The 18,016-nt window shown below is 41.9% G+C and overlaps 1 long non-coding RNA gene across 1 annotated transcript in view; it reads left to right on the plus strand.

Annotated features, from left to right (window-relative positions):
- LOC116512994 overlaps positions 1-10,597 on the plus strand; it is a 66,485-nt gene extending 55,888 nt beyond the window's left edge. Inside the window, exons 2-3 of the long non-coding RNA XR_004255951.1 lie at positions 7,812-7,897; positions 10,234-10,597. This is a non-coding gene — a long non-coding RNA (uncharacterized LOC116512994). The remainder of the gene's footprint in view (positions 1-7,811; positions 7,898-10,233) is intronic.
- The last annotated feature ends 7,419 nt before the right edge of the window (positions 10,598-18,016 follow it).

Genomic DNA, 18,016 nt, shown 5'->3' on the forward strand with positions numbered 1-18,016 from the left:
TTTACTATTGGTTCTGTGGGCATGGCTTGGCTTGGTGGGCATGGCTTGGTGGGAGTGGCAGGGAAAGGGTACTATAAAATCTCCATTTCCACCCCACTCCAGGAGAAGGTTACTGCAAAATCCCCATTCCCTCTTGATCAGCTTCGATTCAGAAGGCAGACAATAGATGGTGGTGGGGCCAGTCAGAGGTGGTATTTACTGGTTTTCCAGAACACTCAAAATTTCCACTACCAGTTCTCCAGAACTGGTCAGAACCTGCTGAATACCACCTCTGCCCATTACCATTCATCTCAGAGAAAGAAAGCCAGACACTCTGAGGCACTTCAGTTTCACTATATCTCAGTGCCATCCGGATACCTAATGTCCACCTTCCTACTTCACTCACAAATATATTCACAACACTCATTGGAACCCCTCCCCTGCTGCTGTTACCACCCCAACCATACCAATTCTCTTCTCTGGTTTTCATCCAGACTATATGTTACACTGCGAGAATCTTCAGTCTCCAATTGTAGACAACTTTGCCAGTAGACAGAAGCCATTCCTTCCATCAAAAAAATCTGCAAGGGAAAAGATGTCCAGCAAGAAAAGAGGTGCTCAAAGCAAAAAGGTGCAGAGAAGGATAGAGGATAGAGATGTCTTCAGCAGAAAAAAGAAACCCTGCACAGCACAAAAGGTTGCAATGTCTGTGAGTCTACATGCATGGTTGCAAAATCAGCAACAAGAAACAGAGTGCAATTTGTCTTCCAACCCTCTCTCCAGCCACAGATTCTCAACCACAAATCTGCAAACATGACAACAAAACAAGTGGCAAATAGCAGTAGTAAACACAAGAGCAGACAAATGCAGCAGGCAGAGAGGCAGTAGCAGGACAGTTTTTCCAGATGTGACAGACAGCAGGTGTGGCCAATGCAACCAGTGTGCCCAGCTTCTCAACATCAGGTTTAAGTCCAATGCCGAACCTAGTTAGTACCAATCCAGAGATACTTATAACATTTGTTCCATACAAACACACCACAATTCCTATCTTCTTCATCTTCTTACTGGAAATCATATAAATCTTTCTAAACCTAAATTATGTAAAACTTTCTCTACATAATTATGCCAATCTAATCATATAAATCTTTCTGAATTATATATTTCTTTAGTTTGACATAGCAAATACAAATGAAGCCCATTAAACAGCAACCCACTATCTAAATCAATATCTCCAAATCCTACATAATTAAAATATTATAATACCATCAACCTCCATTACATGCAACATAAATTTCAAAAATTTCAGGATAATCTTCTATCTGCAGAAGCATTTTCCAGTTCATACCAATATTCTGTGCAAAGTTTAATTATATAAATACCTGAAAAGGATTTGGTTTCTTAAATTATCCTAATCTATAGGTTGTTGTAGGAATAAAATGAATGAATATTGTTTAGAATAGAATACTTGGAATACTTAAAGTTGCATTGCAAATGCACTAATATTTACATTTGGCAATCACATTTCTACTTCAAGAAACTAAAAACACATTTTTAATATGCCAAGGAATACTAAAATTTAAAACATTGCCAACCCTATGTGTATTTGATAGTGTAGAATGTAACATTCCAAGACAAACATTATATCCTGTTTTTTAGTGGGATTTTCCAACTTCTTGTAAATTTGGAAACACAAAGAATGAAGGAATTCATCTTATACAAACACAAAATGCTAGAAGCAGTAGGTCTTATAGTTTGGTATATCAGTAGTCTGGTTGTGCTACATTCCTGACTTGTAAATAAATCACAGGTTCAACATACAGACAAGCCTGTACAACAAACTTACTTTTTTAATTATCTATTTACTCCACACACCCAGCTATACAATGTTAGACATAAAAATATCCATCTGAAATGTATATACATTTCAAAAAAAAATCTTGAATTTTAATATAATTAAAATAATTTCAGTTATAGTATGTAACAATAATTCTAGCTAAATGTAAAAACATTTTCCGAAAATTTGTTTCACTATCTGACAGTGGGCCAATGTGAGAGACAACCAATTGGAACAGAAAGTGATCTGTTTTTTCTTAATAACAATGCAGGAAAAAAACAATAAGAATAATCTTGATCATTCAGCAGATCCCAAAGTAATTTCAATATAATAGGAATGATTTAAAATTTCTGGTTCTTGTTGTTTAACTTTCAAAGCAATAAAATAATTGCCTTCCTATAAATACTGATATTCCAAATTATATTGCTTAACTAAATAGGAATAAGGTCCATGCTCAATTAGTACTGAATTATAATTGAATTACTAAAGAACTATTCATTTCTAAAAATCAGAGAAAAAAACCTGATTGCTGAATTATAAGCTCTTTGCATATGGTTTAGTTGGCAAATCTTTGAATTGAAAGAAGAACAAAACAAAACGAGATCTCATAAACCAAAAATATGTTTAACTTGCTCTTAAGGAATATGATTGCTAACACCTACTGTTACTAAAAGGCTAAACGAGGTAGCTACCACAAAATAACTCAACTTTGGAATTTCATTCACATCACAAACTATTTTCAAGTATTTTAATTATTATTCAATCTTAATTATTCAAAGCAGATTCCATCATCATAAAAATCTAAATTCTCCCATGCATCTTGATGCTATACCAGTATAAACTGATTCAAGCAGAACCAATCTTTACTTGGACTCATGAGAACATATTTCTGGAATATCTTCTAGAACACCCATGGCAAACCTTTTTTGGCTCAAGTGCCATAATGGGGGAGTGCAAGGGGGTCACATCTATAATGCAACGCGCAACCCCCCCCCCCAGTGTGCATGCATGCATGAGAGGCGCTCCTCTCCCATTTTTTGCATGCTTTTTTCGCCCTTTCCAGGCTCCAGAGGCTTTATAGGAGCCTGGGGAGGGCAAAACAGCCTCCCCACCCACCTGGAGGGACCTTCAGGAAGCTTCCATGAAGCCTCCGGAGAACTAAAAACGACCCTACGAGCAAACTGGAATCACTTCTGGTTTGCTCTTAAGGTCGGTTTAAGCCCTCCGGAGGCTTTAGGGACCTTCAGGAGGCTTCCCTGAAGCCTCAGGCCATCTTTAGTCCTCCGGAGGCTTCAGGGAAGTGTCCTGAAGGTCTCTGAAGCCTCCGGAAGGCTTAAACTGACCCTACGAGCAAACCAGAAGTCTGTTCCCGAACTTCTGGTTTGCCCATAGGGCAGGGGTTTTTGCACTCTGGAGGCCTAAGTAAGCCTCTGAGGTAAGTAAACAGTAACCTTTATTAACAGAGCAGTAACAAGCAAGCAAAGCAGTAGACAGGGACCTCCCCCCTGCTTGACAGCTATTTATATGGAGCTGTCAAGCAGGGAGGCCAATAGCCATGTGTTTGACAGCCTGCGCTCAGCCATGGCGTGCCAGAGCCAATCAGGCATGCCTGGCTGTTGCCGGGCTGTCATTTGTAAGAGCGAGGACTAAACACCTCTTCCCTCCAGCGAGGGCGTGTGCACCAGATGTGGCACATGCGTACTCCTGTAAGTAGGCAGGCGGATGGCGGACATGCCCAGAATGCCTCAGTTGGAGAGGCGGCGCTGGAGAGGTAAGATGTCCCCGTAGTAGCTCCTCCCTGGAGGGAGTGGAGCTCTGGGTGACATCATCACGGCCTAGTCCTGGAGGCGGAACCCTTGGAAAAGGTAGGCTGGGTGGAGGGGGCGCAGCTTGGAATGACGGGTCCATTTGAACAGGCCAGTAGGCGGCCAGGGGGTTGGAGAGGCCTGACGGTGGAAGGCCTAACTTGGCTGAACCAGGGGGTGCGAGAACGGATGGAGCAGGAGCAAAGGGTTGCTGAGTCCCGGCACCTGGGTAGGGAAGGCCTGACTCGGGGAAGGCCATCAATGGAGCTTCTGGAGGCAACTGCGGTGGGCCCGGGGCTGGCTGCAAGGCGATGGTGGCTGGACTCAGCATGGCGGAAGGAGTGGAGGTCTCTGGAGGGTGGCGGCGCCTCAGTTGATCCAGGTGGCACCGCCACTCACTGCCATCGGGTAGGTGGACTCTGTAGGAACAGGGGCCAGTTATTTCGGTGACGGTGGCAGGCACCCACCGAGGGTCCCCTGTGTAATTCCTGGCCCACACCAAATCCCCCACCCCAAAGGATCGGGAGGGGCTCTCCAGGTTGCCCCTGAATAGAGTGGGTGCAGTCTATCCAGGGTGGTCCGCAGGCGCTGGCCCATCAACAGCTCCGCGGGGCTTTGCCGTGTGAGGGGGCAAGGAGTGGAGTGCTGAGCCATCAGGTAAGCATCCACCCTTGCCTGCCAGTCGCCACGGTTCAAGCGGCCCAAAGCCTCCTTGGCCAAGCGGACCGCCCTCTCTGTGGTAAGGGTGACCAGGTGGTAAGGGGTGACCGGTGCGTGGCGGATCCCCTGGGGGGCCAGGAAGGCCTGGAACACCGTGGAAGAGAATTGCAGGTCATTGTCGGACACCACGATGTCCAGCAACCCCTGTGTGGCGAACAGGCGCCTCAACGCCCACACCGTACTCTCCGCGGTGGTGGAGTGCATAAGAACCAACTCCACCCAGCGAGAGTAGGCATCCACGGTGACCAGGAATACCTGGCCATGGAAGGGACCTGCAAAATCTAGATGAAGACAAGACCAGGGTCCGCGAGGCAGCTCCCACTCCCTGGAGGAGGTGGAGGGGGGTGCCGGGTGGGACACCTGGCAGGGCACACACCTCCCCAACAAGCTCTCGATCTCGTCATCCAGGCAGGGCCACCAAACATAACTCTGGGTCAGGGCTTTCATACGCGCGACCCCGGGGTGGTCTGCATGGAGACGATCGAGGACCTGGGAGCGGAGGGAGGGAGGGATGACCACCCGGTCGCCCCATAACAGGCAACCGCAGTGGAGTGACAGCTCCAGCTGATGAATCTTAAAGGGGCGGAACTCCGAAGAGACGCCCCCTGTAGGCCAGCCCCTCAGGACCCATGCTATGACCTGAGATAGGACAGGGTCAATTTTGGAGTGGGCAGCCACATCAGTGGCAGAGAGAGGAAGGTCCAACTCAGCAATGGAGAGGACCGAAAGGCAAGGGACTGGCTGGGGGTCAGCGCAGGGCAGAGGGCAGCAGCTGAGGGCAGCGGCATGCCCCAGCTGCTTGCCAGGACGGTATCTCAGTGTGTATGAGTACGCTGTGAGAAAATCCATTCAGCGGGTCATCCTGGGGGACAGGATGGGAGGGGTCAGCCTATCACCAGCCAAAAGCCCAAGAAGCGGCTTGTGGTTGGTGTAGAGCATAAAGTGCCAACTATACAAGTAATCATGGAACTTTTTAATCCCGGACACCGCAGCCAGAGCCCCCTTGTCGATCTCGCTGTAGTTCCTCTCGGTGGAGGAAAGTGTCCGGGAATTAAAAAGAAATGGAGGCCTCCGAGCCATTGGGAAGGACATGGCTCAGGACCACTCTCAAACCCACGGGGAGGCGTCACAAGCCAATGTCAGAGGCATCTTGTTGCTATACTGCACTAAGACTGCCTCAGACGTCAGCATGGCTTTGACAGCCGCGAACGCATGCGCCTTATGGCTGCCCCAGTGCCAGGCCATGGATTGGTCAAGAAACCGATGCAGCGGCTTGGCTAGTGACGCCTTGTGAGGTAGGAACGACGCGTAGAAATTTAAAAGGCCGAGGAACGCTTGCAGCTCCACCTTGGAGGTGGGCGCAGGGGCATTCTTGATGGCCGCTACTTTAGAGGAGGTGGGGTGGATTCCCTGGGCATCAGTCATGAAGCCCAGGAATTCCACATTAGGAACAGCAAAGGAAAACTTGCTGAGTTTTAATTTAAGACCCGCGCCCCTGAAATGGTTGAGGACCTTCCGTAGTACTTCGATGAGCCCTGAGCGGCTCGTAGCAGCGATCAGGATGTCATCGAATTATGGTACAATGCCAGGGAGCCCATGGAGCAGCCGCTCCATGAGGCTCTGGAAGATCCCCAGGGCAAGGGAGACGCCGAATTGGAGGCGGCGACAGCGGAAAGCCCCATGGTGGGTGACGATGGTCTGGGCAGCCACCACATCGTCATCCACTGGGAGCTGCTGGTAGGCCTGCACCATATCCAGTTTGGCAAAGGTGCAGCCCCGCCCCAAGGAATGGAGCAGGTGCTGCACCACAGGGACTGGATAGAGGTTTGCCTGGAGGCCAAGGTTGATCGTCAACTTATATCAGCGCAGATCCTGATGGACCTGTCGGCCTTGATGGGGACCACTATTGGGGTCTCCCATCGCAAGTGGTCGACGGGCTCCAGGATCCCCTGTGGCAACAACTTATCAATTTGGCATCAACCTTGGGCCTCAAGGCAAAAGGCATCCTGCAGGGTCTAGGTTGAGGGAGATAGGGGTCCCCCTATGCCTCCCCAGCTCACCATCGAATACATTGTCGTAGTCCACCAGGACGCCCTTGATGTCAGGGGGCATGTCTGCCACAAAGTGCACCCCAGAGTGGGAGAAGCCCAAGGGGGTGAACTAGTCCAGTCCCAAGAGAGCCGGCAGTGGCTCCTGGACAACCAAGACTTGTAAATAGCAGCATTTCCCCCCGTACTCCACCCGCACCCCATAGCAGCCCAGGGTTGGAATTTGAGTCCCCTGGTAGTCTCTAAGCATGGTGTCCGGAGGAGACAGCTGCGCCTTGGGGATGCCAGGGCAAAGACGGGTGAAGGTGGCCCAAGACAGCAGGGACCGGGAGGACCCTGAGTCCACCTCCATGAGGCAGGGTGACCCCTTGATGCGGACAGTCACAGTAATTTTTTTAGAGCCAGCCGTTGCCTGGCTGACCGACTCTGCAGGGGTGGCAGGGAGGTCTCCCTCAATGGTGAAACAGTCGTTGTGGCGTTTCTGCTGAAGGCGGGGCTGCTGGCTTCTAGGTGGTGCAGGAGGACCGTAGGCAGGTACAAGAGGCTCGGACTGTGAGGGAAGCGGCAGGGTAGCCCGGCAGACTTGCGCCAGATGCCCTTTTTTGCCACAGCGGTGGCGCATCAATACTTTGAAGGGGCAAGATGCCCTGGCATGATTGCCTCCGCAGCAAGGCAGGGGGCGGCTGCCGCAGCGGCTCAGGCTTAAGGAGGTTGTTGTCACCAGGGAACGGCTCTGAGGCGGTCAACCTGGTCTTTGTCGTCTGGGTCCGGCAACAGGGCCAGCTCGTCGATCAGGCAGGCTCACAGGGAAGGCAATGGAAGCATGTATCTGGCCATCTTGACAGTCGACTGTTCTGAGAGTTCCGCAGCCCTAGCCTCATTGACAGCCTGAGGCAGGGTAATGTCTGCCTTGGCTAGCAGTTTCCGCTTGAGGCAAATGTCCTTTACCCCACACACAAACTGCTTCACCAAGTTGTCCTCCACATCTAGGAATTTGCACTGGATGGCGGCAACTCGGAGCGATTGGAGGAATTGGCTGATCAACTCGGATTCCTTCTGCACACACTGAGGGAAGGCGTAGCGGCCTGTAATCTTTAAGGGAGTTGGGGCATAATGATTTTTGAGTCCCTCCATAAGTTCATCCCAGCTTAGCTCATAAACCGGCCTCAGAGCCCCGAAGGAGCGGGCCGTCCCGAAAATTTCAGGGCTGCAGGCACTGAGGAAGAAGCTGCACTTCCTAGCCTGCGAATACCCCTGCCGGTTGTTAGCTATGAGAAAGCACTCAAAGCGCTCCAGGAATGCGGCCCACGACTCGCTGGCAGTTCCGAACAGAGCGAATGGAGGAATTGCAGCCATAGTTAGACAATGTTAGATCTTCTGGCAGCGTGGAGAGCCTAACAATAATGTGCTTGTCTGTCTCTGTAGGCTGTTGCTCAGAGCCTGTAGATCCCATCCTCGTCACCAGTGTCTCCCATCCCTTCCCTGAAGGGATGAGGCAGGAGGCGTCTGAGGTAAGTAAACAGTAACCTTTATTAACAGAGCAGTAACAAGCAAGCAAAGCAGTAAAGCAGTAAACAGGGACCTCCCCCCTGCTTGACAGCTATTTATACGGAGCCAATAGCTGCGCATTTGAGAGCCCGGGCTCAGCCATGGCACGCCAGAGCCAATCAGGCGCGCCTGGCTGTTGCTGGGCTGTCATTCGTAAGAGCGAGGACTAAACAGGAGGGCTCCAGGGGATAGGTGCCTATAAAGCCTCTGGAGCCTGGGGAAGGCAAAAAACAGCTTTAAAAAAAGCTGAACTCAGCTGGCATGCACACTGGCCAGCTGACAGGGCAACGCCTCACATGCCCTGACAAATGGCTCCACATACCACGCGTGCCATAGGTTCACTATCCTGGTTCTAGAATATCTTTTTTTAATTTTTTTTTAATTTTCAAAACAAACACAACACATCCTTCTTTACATACTGTAAAAAAGGTATCAGTTGGTTTCAAAAAGACTTTCGTGCATCTCTTCCATAATCAACAAACATAATTCATATTAACTCAAGTATTTTAACTCAGATATTTATACATTTTACCATCATCATACCTCCATTTTCATTTGACTATAATTGTTTAAAAGTCCTTCATCATAAAATATACCAAGATTTAATACATAACCACATACTGGCATTTCATTTACTATTTCTAAAATCCTCCATTAATACTGAAGCCTTATGTCCTATTCTAGCTAAACATCCATAATATTTAATAACAAAACTTTCTGATCCTTCTTTCCAAATCACTGTTTACAGTTTACATACAGTTTCCTTATGTTGTACCCATACCTATATATAGGTTGTTATCCTTATCCCTCCTTTATTTAACTCCATCCTGTATCATAACATTTTCCCCCTAATAATCAAGACTTTAACTGTATCTAACAATTCTTTTTTTAACCTTTATATATAATCCAAAAGAATTTCTAATCTTCCTTTCATGAGTATCATTCGATATTCATATCCAATTATTACTTATCATAACACTACACATTGTATACATTAGTAACATTATCAATTATTTATTTAATTATATCTATTGTCACTAAATTTCACTAAGTTTAACTAGTTTTAAATTGTGCTCTTCCGTCTATCAACCTGTATCTTTCTGGTAGCAAAACAGTCTCATATCTTCTGCCATTTGTGGTGTCAGTCCTCTAATCATCTCCTTAATCAACTTTGTATGGACTCCTCTTAGCAACTCCTTGCTTATAAAATCTCTCATGTAATTTTGATGCCTTTTTTCGGTTTCCTTAATCAGCTTATCTTTTATTGCCAGTAGTGTTATCAATGATATTGCTAATAAAATTTCTCTCTTTAAATCCATAAATTAATCTGTTTTTTCTTCTTCTGTATCTTGCCATCTAGGGTAGATTTCCTCTCCATTTAGTTCCTCTTTCAGTATTCCACTCTTTCCATTTTCAGAGACAAACCAATCACCATAAATATCAGCAAATTTAGTTCTAGAATATCTTGAAAGGGGAAAAATGAAAAAGAACCCTGTACATGTTCAATGTGCAAACATGAATTTCTTGTATTAATGTAGTTGAAATTCAAGTTAAAACAGCAATGGGATGGAGGGGGAATTAGAATCCCAGATACCAGCATTTTAAAATTGATTAAGTAAGTCCATGGTAATCTCACACTTCCAATGGAAAATAACAGTAATGTGTTCTAAATCATCTATTCTTCAAATAAGTCTTTTTTTAAAAAAAAACACCCCTATTTTAAATAGAAAAAATAACCCTTTAAAGACAAGTCATCTATTTTACAGTTTTAGGCACATTCACATGCATTATTTTATTCCCACAGAAATTGAAAATTTTGTTCTATATTTGTTTTCCTGTCCTCTACAGAGGCACATTCAGGAGGGATCAAGGTGATAAAAGAAGCATTGCATAAGCATAACACAAGCTATTTCTTTTTCTTTTCTTTTTGGTATGTTTGCACTGTGATTTCGTGCACATGTACAAAACAGGTGACACTTGCACTGTGACTATATAATGATGCTTTCAATAACTTGATGAAAGCATCAAATCACAGACATCTGTATCTAAGAAACAGAGTAGTGTTATCACCAAGGAGATGTATCAGGAAATAGCTTATATTTGCAGGAAGAAAATTGGAAAAACTGGAGTACAGAAGAGGTTACAAACAAGTTAAAGAAAAAGTAGAGACTCTTTGCTATTTCAGTAGAAATAGCAAAAGAAAAGAAAAAGGTGAGCCTGTTGCTAGGAGAAGATAGCAGAATAGTAACAAGTAATACAAAATCTGGCATTTTCAGCTTCTACTCAATCTTTTCTTCAGTAGGAACTGTTCCAATGAACTTGAGAAGACAGAAGTTGACAACAGAGCTAGTGGCAATTCCATATAATTAACTTTTTAAGAACTGGCTACCATCATCAAGTTTCACTCTCCAGAATCAAGCTAGTTTTATCCAATTATCTTAAAGGAACTTGCCAGTAACATCTCTGAACTCCTTCCCTATGAGAAATCATGAAGGATGGGTACAATGCCAGAGAACTGAAGAAGCCCCCCCACCCAAAAAAGGAACCAAAGTACGTGCAAACTAGTTACATGTTATATGTTGTTGTTGAAGACAGAACTTTGGAACATGAGTATTTAGAAAAGAATGTATTGCTTCGCAGAAAATAGTATAGGTTTATCAAGATTCAAAAATAAATCATTCTGATCTCTCTACCCTTCTTTCTTTGATAAAATGACCGATTTAGATGACCATAGGAAAGTAGTCAATATGAAGTACCCTAACATCACTGAACAATTTGACAAAAGCTGCCCTGGAATTCTAGGAAAGAAGTGGGCCAAACTGGGCTACTATTAAACTTGATACACAGCTGGATGAACAGTCTTATCCAATGACTACAGGAGAGCATGGGTTTTATGATTGGTTGTATTCTGAGGGAAATATATAATATATAATTATATTATGCATTTCTTTCAGAATGCAAACAATCACAAAAGTAGTATAAAAATCATAACTAAATACATCTTGCAAAAACTGTTTACTCCTTTTCAGGAACCTTTAACAATCTTCCCTAACACATTGCTCTCCAATGCCTTCTACAATTCTCAAACTGCCACAGCTTGTTTGTTGTGAATTCAAAGAGTTGTAATTCAGTGTACCTGAAATACTTTCACTTCAGGACAGATAGCCTTTTAGTTAGCACCCATCAACTCTTTTATGTCTTTGTCTTTTTTTCTGCTTTACAACAAATTTTAAAATATGGAGTAATAGTATGTCATGAGAAATTCGCAGCAGCTGTTACCATTTTGAGTATGAAAACTTTCCAAGGCCTCACTGTTACTTATGAAATACAAACTACACTCTAGTCAATAATTTGCGATGATTTATATGTAAAGGAAGAGCTTCAGATCTGCTGAACTCTTTGTGAGCATCTGCTTGGATTGCATGTAATTTTTTTCCTTGAAATGCAACTTTGTGTTGCTTCCAATGTTCCCTATTCAAGAATATTTAAAAGAAATATTCTTCGGTATATAGAGAGAGTGCAGAAATATCCATGTCAATCTGTGGTAACAAAATAGATATATAATAGAGTCATGAACTGTATTAACAGCTCCCACTTGTCTTATAGGAATAAAAAAAGGAGGCACAAATACTGGGGAAAAAATGAAGGATGAATTAAACACTCTTTTTAAAGTGTCATACAGATATTCTTTCAGGATGGCCACTCTTACACAGACATGGGATAATTTATCTTAACCACAATCTGGGCCCCTGATTTCAAAATGACAGGACAATCAAACCCCTGGTGGAAAAGCAAATGCAACCACTAATTTTTCAAGACAATTTATTCTTGCAAAGAAGCAGTGACATGGGGTGGTAAAAAGCTTTTATTTATTTATTTATTAGACTTATATACCGCTTCATAGGGCTTTCAGCCCTCTCTAAGCGGTTTACAATTTTTTTAGCAAATTGAGTCAGCAACTTGCCCCCCCCCCCAGTCCGGGTCCTTATTTCACCCACCTCGGAAGGATGGAAGGCTGAGTCGACCTTGAGCCGGTGAGATTTGAACCGCTGAACTCGCAGATCACAGTCAGCTAAAGTGGCCTGCAGTACTGCACCCTAATCACTGCGCCACCTCGGCTCTGTGCAGTTTTGTACTGTTAGTTGCAATGGGCTAGTGTACTGAACACTGTCTCCACTCATAGCATCTCTCTTTCTATTATCTCCAACATCAATGGATTTTTGAGCACGAGTCGGTAAATATTTGCATTGCATCAATGAAATTAGCAGTCACCCTAAGTCTACAAATGCAGAGACTTGAGTTTTCTGACCTGAATCTTAACAAAAAGAGAAAGATATGCCTGCCTTCCTATTTATCTTTTTATTCAATTTATATGGTCACCTACGTCAACATGTAATTCTTGGCAGAAAACAGAATTAAAATTAAAACAATTAAATGCATTACAAAAAATGAAATACAAAGAAACAATAAAAGTAACCATATTTTTTCTTTAAAACTAGGATATGTTAAGTATATTGATGTGGAAGCATAAATACCATCAACATAGATTGGAGCTTGCTCAGAAGCGGAAATACACCAATGAGAGGAAGAGTGGGAAACAGAAGAGAGAAGAAAGATGGGAAGAGAGGGATAGGAGAGAGGGTAAGGGGGGAAGATGAGGAGGATAAGGAGGAGTGGAATGTAGAGAGAGGAGAAGGAGATAGGAAGGGGAAGTAGAGTAGGATAGGATGATGGAGGGAAGAAAGGAGGTAGGAGAGAGGTAGAAGAAAGAGGTGTATGGAGAGCAGAAGAGCTAATAATGGGTTTTTATCTTTTTGGGTGTTGATGACAAGAGGAACTGATGTAATTACTATTTAATAGTTTAATACAATAGGATACTGGCTATGTAACAGTATACATGTGATTGTATGTTATGAAAATGGAAAATAAAAAAGTATATTTTTAAAAAAAGTAACCATAAAATCATTAACCAAGTGGTTCCCTGCAGTCACTTAGGTCCCATGTCCAGGTATAGAACCAGGTCCTTATGGCCTTACAAAAGACCAATGGGATAGAATTGTGGTTGCCTACTTTCAGCTGAGTTCTCCTAAATTGTCTTAAGGTCCCCCATTGGAGCTCTTGTGAGAAGTGCCTGAGAAATTTTTTGGCACTGAAATCCTAAATGTTCTCTTCTTGCTATATGGCCTGTGATCCACAGGTGTGGAATTTCATAGCTGAATCATAGGTCTGAAGTTTCAGTGCAGCATCTGGTTATATGCTGTCCACTAACAGTATAAATCTAAATCTCTCCTTTTTCTATTTCCTGCCATGTGACAGATCTCTTGACTGCTCCAATTAGCATCTATTGTCCATCTCTGGATTCCAAGGAGACTATCAGGAGAAAATGCTGTAAAACCTCTTTCTCTTGCCTTTTATCCCTTACTTCAACTGTTTAAGTTGGCCATCTATTGTTTATTGAAATTACTAATACCATCAACATTAAATGGAACCTGTTCGGATGCTGAATGCACCATGCAACTGAAATGAAGAGAGTGGAAGAGAGGAAGGGAGAAGAGAAGAGGAAGAAAGGGGTTAGGAGAGAGGGTAGAGAGGGGGGAAAGAGGAGGAGAGAGAGAAGGAGTGGAAAGAGGAGAGAGGAAGTGGAAGTAGAGAAGAGAGGGATGGTAGAGGGAAGAAAGGAGGTAGGAAGGAGGAGAGGGAGAGGAGGCAAGAAAGCGATGGATAGGATATAAATATGATGTATGGAAAGCAGAAGAGCAAATGATAGTTGTTGGGGGTTGGTAAGGGGAATTGATATAATAAGAATAATACAAAATAATGTTGGCTAAGATGCAATGGTATATATGTGGCTGTTTGTATGAAAATAAAAAAATAAAAACTTTTTTAAAAAAAGTTGGCCATCTATTACCACACAATGTTAGAAGATCCCTTCCATCTGAGGATTTTTCTGTCCCCAATTCATTTCTTTGTTCCTCTGCAACTCATTGTCCAAAGTGGTTAGTCAGAGCCACATAGTTCCATCCCATATCTTTAGCAAATCATTTTAAATCTAATATGTATTCCTGCATTCTATACTTTGCCTGAATTTCATAAATTGTAGAAGGGACATTGTAGATTCATTAAAGGAACTTCTATTTGCATGGAGTTTTAATAATTATCCAGAAAAGTTCATTCAGTGTTAGGTACTCCTTCTTTCAATAAACTTACAATTAAACTCACTTTTGGTGCAATACATGGGAAGCCCCACTGGTCAATTTGCTTTAAACAGTTCACACTGAATCATGAAGGTCATAATTTGGTCTTGAGCTTCTCCAAATACCTCTGGCAAATTCCCACGAGAATGCAAAAATATTGACTGTGGTGCAGGCTGTTGTATTGTTGTTGGCTGAAGTAAATTTTGTTATGTTATATTGCATCATGGCATTTTGCAAGTTAATTATTAATGAATCCACTTTCCGAGAGCCCTGAAGATTGAAAACCATATCTACTGACATAGATTAAGCAATCAGTTTCTCTTGAAAGAGAATAAGACATTTGCAAGATTGATATCAATCCCACTAAGTAGACCAGACCAAGAAATCAACTCTACTGGGTGGCTAACGCTACTTTTAATAATTTTTGAAAATCTGATTGTGTTGTACCTTTCCCAGTTATAATACTCCAGGGAGTCAGAAAATATTTGCATGAGCTGGTTCCAAATGTTATCTTCTTGCTTTGACTGTTAAAAAATACCCTTTTGCCTAGATCTTGCACATTTCTGTCAAGGTCATCTTCTATAATATCAAACACATGTCCTGTTACATTAGGAAGCAGACATAGCCAAATTCTGATTTTATTTAGGCATTTCTCTCAGTAAACACAAAATTTATCAGCATTGAACAATAGACAATATAAAGGACACAATAGTCTATCCTTCATTGTGCAGCCTTTTATTAAGGCTGCTGTAGTGAGTTGCATTTTAAGTCTTGTGTTGATCAGGGCTTGCAATTGATTATCTCTACTGTCTTTGTACATTGTCAGCAGTTTCAATATTTATTACTAATACTGAATCTAAGTACTGCAGCTACATATGGCAGTGACTAACTATACAGCAATGTTTTTTTTTTAAATTGACATTTATATGACTCTAGATTTATTTCATCCTAATTAGTGTTATATATGCTCTCTTGGCTCCAATTTAAATCTCATTTTATAAAATTGGCTCATTTCCTAGCAATTGACAGAGAAAGTTATACTAAAGGTTGTGCTGATTGGATTTAAATTGAGAAGAGTATAAACTGTTTTAAATATTATGTAGAATATGATATTGCTAAAAAATGCATTTGCCAAAACCAACTGTACCCTAACTGTACCTTCAAAATTAAGTAGTTCTGAAAAGATCTTATCTCCTATAAGATTCAATATTAAAATATTCATTATTTTCAAAATAATGAATAAATAATAAGAATAAACTATTTTGAAAAAGTCTTTAAAACAAAAAGCAAAATTAAAGGGAAAAGGAAAGGAGAAAGGAAATGCTAAAACAATACAACTAAGTATTCATGGTTTTCTAAAACCTGATAATATGGGGAAGATGCTCTGATGAACATTTTATAAGACTCCATTAAAGGGAAATGAAGTTTCTGCAGAGCTTCTTCTCTAACGCACCTACAGGATTGATTTAGAATTAAGGCATTAAAGAGATGAAATATAGTAGACTTGGGGGTTTTCTGGGATTAGATTCTGCTACATTAGATGTCCTCTAGCTACCCCACTCCAGCTCTTGTCAGCTTATAATATCCAAAATACAATTAAGAATAATTAAACCAAAACCACATCACGTAAGATGTGGGAAGGAAGGAAGCAAACAAACAAACAAAAAACAGTGGTTTGATTAAGTCCAAACTGGAACAGTTTGTAAGAGCCTCCCAGAACCCTAAAAGAGTAGGCAAAATATGTACCTCTGGGAATATGTTATTCCAGAGGACAAGAGCTATCTCAGAAAAAGTGTACTTCTTCCTCCCATAAGATGACAAATATAATTGAGGGTACCTGGACCACACCAATTGTGGTAGGCAAAAACTATTGGAGAAAGGAGTTGCTGCATATAACCAGACCCTATGCTGCTAATGGCTTTATAGGTGACCAGCATCACTTCTGATTTCTGCACTGGTCCAAAAGAATGCATGACAATATAAAAAACCCACTGAGAGATAAAGGAACACAAGGAACTCCCCCCCCCCTAATATCCACCAAATATAGTACAACCAAAATTAACTCTGTACTATACTGGTCTGAACCCCAATTGAAATGGTCCACTTGTTTCCTCTAAGAGCTTCTAGAAATGTTTCTCTTTGAACAACTTTTCAAATTTCTTTCTCATTTCCAAAGCTTGTGATTGTTTTCATCCAGTGGCTCAAAATATTATGAATAGGGAGACCTGAAATGTACCCTGAAGCTCTAAAGAAAAAGTAATAGGATTCCTCTATATCTGTCGTGCCACCTGACCTTCTTGGTATCATTGCCCTTCCTGATGTGTTTTCTGTGCCCATTCCAAGAATTCCTTATCTTTTCTGATATGGTGAGGTAAGGGAATTAGTTTGGCTTCCAGCTGTTCACTTTCTCTTCTAAGATGATGATTAGCCTGTACTTGAGGTGGGTATAATTCTTGCGATTTTCAGGAAGGAAAACAAACATGGCTCACAAATCACAAGAGCCACTGGCACCATTTCTGTGTTGTTTTTTAAAAAGCAACAAAATGCCTCTCTTTGACTTCTTTTGCCAAAAGAAGAATTGCTCGAAATTCCTGCTTGGTCATTCAAACCACACTCATTTGGAGGTTATCAGTTTGGGATAAACATGTTAAAGAAAGGGAGCGTGTAAAATAGCAGCTGTGACCAGTCAGAGGTCTGGCTGTACATGCAGCATTGTAAATGTAAGGTACCACATACTTGAATATTTAGCAATTTAATATTATATCCTGTTGCTATGAATAGGTAGCATGAATCAATATCACTGTGCTGCTTGAACAATGTCCATTTAGCATTTTGATTTGAATCTGTGCAATTGCTTTCAAACAAACAGATTAATATAGTACATCAGTTTTGGCTTCATAGCAGTTAACGCCTATTCAAACACCTTCACTTCTCTTGTTTGAAATGTGGCTTAAATTCCAGGAAAATGAGTTGATGCTAACTTTCAAGAAAAAAATTAATTAAATTAATTAAATTAGCAGTTCATAACCTCCTGCATGTTCAATAAATAAACATGAAAACTGCAGCTGTTCCAAATGTTTGGTTATACTCTGTATAGACATGGCCTATACTCTGTATAGACATGGCCTTAGAGCATTACATAAATATTGGCAAGGATGAAAGTTTAAATGCACTTTAAAAATATGTATTTACTATTTTACAAATTTGCATAGCAACAGTGATATCAGTCTTTCTGTTATAATTAGAACTTTTTGAAGCCAGATGTGAAACCCATTTGGATAATTCATTTATTACAAAATTCAAACCAGGATTGCAAACCAGATTCGAATGGTCCTGACTCAAGTCATAACTTTGAGAGAAATCCAACTGAAACTTTATTCTTCTTCTTCAACCTTGACCAAAAAGGAGTAGAATAGTATCAGGACTTAGTCCTGGAATCACAATGATAGGACTATCCATTGATGGTATGGCCATATTGAAAAAGTCCCTTGGAAATATGTCATTTAGACCAGGATATATTATCTCTTTGCTACCACGTGACTCTTTGACAGGAAATAAAATGAAAAAAATAAGATGGTTCTTCTTTCTTTTCTGAGTTCATTTCATGCATGAATTTGTGGATCTTTTTCTTTGTAGTTTTGGGTAGCCCCTTCACTGGAGATAAGCAGCAGCTGAAATTATTACAGAAACTTAATCTCCCTTTCCCCCATGAGAAAATTTTAGTAGTGTGAATTTTCAACCTTCTTGAAATGAACTTTGCTGGTTTCATTCCATAGAACCTTTGCAGTTGGCAAAAAGATTTTATTTTCATTCTAACAATTAAATAAGATTTTTTATCAACTGCAAAAGTTCTTTTGAGAAACTGTGGCTTGTGAGGGCTACAAATAT

This window comes from Thamnophis elegans, chromosome 9, assembly GCF_009769535.1.
Source record: "Thamnophis elegans isolate rThaEle1 chromosome 9, rThaEle1.pri, whole genome shotgun sequence".
NCBI classification, from domain to species: Eukaryota; Metazoa; Chordata; class Lepidosauria; order Squamata; family Colubridae; genus Thamnophis; species Thamnophis elegans.